The sequence below is a fragment of the Sminthopsis crassicaudata genome, chromosome 4, assembly GCF_048593235.1.
Source record: "Sminthopsis crassicaudata isolate SCR6 chromosome 4, ASM4859323v1, whole genome shotgun sequence".
Lineage (NCBI taxonomy): Eukaryota > Metazoa > Chordata > Mammalia > Dasyuromorphia > Dasyuridae > Sminthopsis > Sminthopsis crassicaudata.
The window spans coordinates 189,362,319-189,367,389 of record NC_133620.1 but is presented as its reverse complement, the minus strand read 5'-3'; positions in this window follow the sequence as shown (position 1 = coordinate 189,367,389).

The following is a 5,071-nucleotide window of genomic DNA, read 5'->3' as shown; positions in this document are numbered from 1 at the left end:
TGGATAGGAATTTCATGTATAATTCTCTCCTGCTTCACAGTGTATATGGAATAATTGCATTTGATGCTTAAGTTTGGAATTTTTAAAAAATTAAAATGAAAAAAAAAGAAAAAAAGATTAAGAAAAGAAAAAGACAGAAATAAAGGGAATGGGACAGCTAAATAGTATACAAATATGTACATGCATTTACAGATATGTATGTATGCATGCAAATGTACACACCCACATAAATAAAAGTTGTCTTTTGTCTCATCTCAAAACCACCTTCACTACTCTGCCATGAATTATACCATTTAAATACAAAGGTTCTGGGGTCTCTTTCTCAAGCTTATTTGAAACTGAACACATGTTACATCTGTTCTCTGTGAATGTTGAATACTTGGCACTGAAGTTGGATTTTTTTTTTAAATTTGGCGTGAAATGATCTCAAAGATTCATTTAATCAAAACATCAATTTTCTTTTCTACTTTGCAGTTTGGAGAATTGGTCAGTTTCCTGAGTTTCTTCTCTGCAAAGGATAGATGAGACAGTCTGCCTTTATGAGCAGAAGGTTAGATGTGGGAATGACCACACCCAGAAGTCCTAAAGGCCATCAGGAATCCCAAGACACATTTTGCCCAGCTGGAAGGTATTTAATTGAGTTTCAAAAGAAACTGAATTTTTTCAGGGTAGTCTACTAAGAGAATAGAAAGTTAGTGCTTTACCACAAAGATTTCCCTATTAATAAAGTAAGTAGATAAAAAAAATCATATTCTAGGGGACAGCAGCAACTTCATGTTCTCTCTTTTATTGACCACACTAAGCCAAGTATATGCTTAGTGGGATGGAGACAGTAAGAACTTGAAAAAAAGAAAGCGGAGAAACTGGAGAAAGCATTGGTTCTTGTTTTGTTTCTATTTTCTTTGCCAAAGAGAATGGCCTTTGGACTGGGGGGGGGGGGGGAGAGAAACAAACAAAACAGAATAAAATTGCCTAACAGGGAAATGAAAGCCAGCATAACTAAAAAGATTGTAAGAACTCGTAGTTTCCATTGATGAATCCAAATCATCTGACCCAGATGAACTACCTGCTCAACTACTGCAAGATCTGGGGGATGTGATTGTTGATATCTTGTCAGTGATCATTTGAAAATTCATGCAGAACAGGAGAGGCTCCTCAGAACAAAAGGGTACGTGTTCTTTAAGTTTCAAGAAAGGCAGAAGAATGGAATCTGTAAGTGATAAGCTAGCGGGCTTGACTTCACTTCTTGGGAAAATTCTAAATTATATTATTCAAGAGATGGTTTGCAAACATGTAGATAAGTAAGGGTTCATTAAAAAAAATGAGCATGGGTTGATTATTAAGAATAGGTCATGGACACACTAAACTTATTTTCTTTGCTAACAGGGTTACTATTCAAGTAGATCAGGGGAATGTTGAAAAATTTTATCTAGATTTTAGCCAAAGCATTTGATAAATTATTAGTTATTTTCTTGGGGAGGGGAAGAAAAAATGGGGATCAAGCAATAGTAAAATTAGATTTTGAACTGGTTGAATGGTCATGTCAAATTGGTAGTAGGAATGGCATACTCTAAGGAGGTATGCTTGGCCCTACATTATTTAATATTTTATCACTAACTTGGACAAAGCATAGATGATGTGCTTAGACAATGTATAGATGCTACCAAGCTGAGAGAGATACTTAACACCTTAGATAACAATCAGGATTCCCAAAGACATACTCACACGTTAGAAAATTGAGCCGAGTTTAATGACAGGAAATTTAATAGATATAAATCCAAAATCTCAATATTACATCACTAGAACTGTAAAGAAGTTTGGAAGTCATCTAGTAGGACCTTCTTACTTTACAGATAAAGACATCCAAAAGGTGAAGAATTTTGTCCAAGAGGTAGAATTCAAATAAAATTCTGACTCTTGGGCCAGTTGTTCAGAGAAGAAAGGGATAGAATGATAGCAATTCATCTGGAAAAGATCTAAGACTGAAAGCTCAATATGGGTCAACAGTGTAATATGGGCATCAAAGAAGTTAATGAATCTTGAGCTACACTAAAAGAGATACAGATTCTAGCAATTTAGGTGATGGTAGAATGGGATTTCTCAGGAGGTAACAAGTTCTGCCTCATTGGAGATAGTCAAAGCCTCCACGATAACTGATCAAGTATATTATAATGGAGATTCCTTTTAGGATCTAGGTTTGATTAGATGGCTCCTGAGGTTCCTTCCCATTTTAATATTCTATGATTTTGTGGTTGCAGGCCAATCAGACTTACATAGGTCTGAAGGACAAATTTAACTTCACTTTGAGAGCTTTTGTCTTCTGGGTTTCTTCTAACTTGAATAAAAGGAAGTACTGTCTTTGAAGCTTTTGTAGATTTACTCTTCCTGATGGATTGTCTAGAATTTGTATAGGAAATATTCTCTATCTATTTCGAAACCATCACATAGTCTTGATGAGTTTACTTCTCACCATGAATGGGCTAGTACAATAGTGATGATGAATCTTCTGATTGGCGGAGAAGCCCAAACTGAGAATCATAAAAAAAGATTCATTCACAAAATCTCTCTCTCTTCCCAGGCATCACTGGATTGAGGAGACTGATATGGGCCACCAGCTAAATAAAGGGCAGTAGAAAAGTTCATATACCTCTCTTTCTTTTGTCTTTTTCTGTTTATTTATTCTTTATATTAGATAAGCAATTATCTGGAAATTGAATGGATCAGATTTTCTTTATCAACTTTAAAAAGAATCACAAGTGATCCCCTAAGAAACTAGAATCAGTAGTTGAGACCATTTGAGCTAATAGCACAAAAACAATGTACTGAGGGGCCAGTTCTGAGGAGCAATCTACTTGATCTAGCAGTCTGCTCAATACAGCAAAACACAAAGCTAGCCCATTGGAACAAAGGATCTACTCCTCAATTGGCTTTGCCTCACTCAGAAATGAACTTGACAGGATGTTGTGAAAGAAGAAATATAATCCCTAGGAGTTTTTAGCAACTTAGCAGGATCCCCTTTCCCTTTCAAGGTTTTGAGTTCAAGCTTTTCAGAATGAATGATACACTGGTTTTCTGATTTAAATAAAAATAGATATAGATTTCACATTTAGATATTAAGTCAACTGATAACGCCTATCCTATTAAAACAAAACAAATCAAAATAAAACCATACAGCAGCAGAAATTCACAGGTGATGCAGGTGGCAACAGATATCAAAGTACCCACAGGTAACATCTATCCATTCATAATTCAATGAACATTTATTGAGTTCCTACTATTACAATCATAGAGCACCAGAGAGAATAACCCAGAAGTGCAGGCCAGTAGACTGCATTTAGATAATTGCATCCAATAAGACACAATTATTTTGTGGCTCTTCAGAAGCAATAAATGCAGCTAGATTATAACCCTGGGACCCATCTCCATGCTCTGACTATACATGTTTCTTACATGTATACCTTTCCTAGGTGTGTTCCCTCACCAAGAATACTTCTTTTCTTACCAATTATATGTAAATCTGTGGGAGAGTGGATTTATGGAGGATTGAGGATTTTCTATGTTTAAAAAAGAGCTCTTGCCACTGCATTATCCTGCCTTTCTTCACAAGGTTATGTGAGGAAAGCAATCTTCAACTCTTGCAGCACAACATAAAGGCAGGCTACTATTTAAAAAGTGAGTAAGATCCATCTCATAAAATTCTTCATTTCCTTCTGCAGCAAAGAAAAACTATGTTAAGAATGAAGACTTTTGGGGCAGCTAATTGGTGCAGTGGATAGAGCACCAGCCCTGAAGTTAGGAGAATCTGAGTTCAAATCTAGCATCAGACACAACACTACCTAGCTGTGTGACTCTGGGCAAATCACTTCAATTGCCTCAGGGGAAAAAAAAGGTTTCTAGAATTTGTCCAAGATCCTAGAATCATAGATTACTAAAATACAGCTTAGAGGACAGTTATTTCAGATTCTTTAGTTTTAGAATAGAAGGTATCAAAGGGAATAGAAGTGACAAAAGGGCTACCTGACGGGGAGGTGTGAGTGTGTACATGACTAGAAGGGGCAGGTCCAACCCCTAGAATATAAACTCCTTTATAGTAAGTGTTATTTCATTCTTTATGCTTGTATTCCCAGTGCCTAACCCACTTAGCCTAGCACTTAGTGGACATTTAATAAACATTTGTTTATAGAGTTTTGACCACAGGATTTAAATTTAAATTTAACATTTAGCAAGAGTTGACAACTCTTTCAGTTCAGCATACCCAGATAATAAAGCTTAGCACTTAGTTAGCAATATCAACAAATTAAAAGAAACTACTAGATGGATATCCACTTTTTTTTATTTCTTTGCTACAACAAAAAGTAGGTCTATAAATATGTTGTGTTCCTTCTCTTTCCTAAGATCATAGATTTAGAATTAGACGACATTTATGTCATGTCTGAAGCTTTCATTTTACAGATGAGAAAAATCAGTTTTTAGAAAAGTTAAGTATCTTACTCATGATTACACAGCTAGAAAGTATATGAGGTAGGTTTCAAAACCATACATCTCCAACTCCAGGGCTTGCAAAATAGCCAGTACAACCCCTTGCCTCTGTTTTCTTTCAGATACATGCCTACTAGTGATATTGCACAGTTTGATTACCTTTTTTGAGTATAATTCCAAAATGCTTTCCAGAATGATTGGATCAACTCATAGTTTTACCAGTGGAGCATTAGTGTAGCTCGTCTAACAATTTCTTCAGCAATTATAATTTTCTTTTTCCTTCCTTTTCTCCCTCCTTTCTCTTCCTTCCTTTTTCTTCTTCCCTTTCCTTTTCTTTCTCTCTTCCTTTTTTTTTTTTGACTATTGTTGCAGTCTAATAAGTATGAAGTAGAATCTCTGATTTATACTAATTGATATTTTTATTAAGTCATTTATAATTTTTTTCTTACAATTGTCAATAGCTTATATTTCTTCTTGAGACGAATCTAGTTATATCCTTTGACCATTTATCACTTGGGGAATGTTTCTCTTTCTTATATGTCTGTATCAGCATTTCTTATTTTTATGTATCTGTATTAATCTTATGTAACTA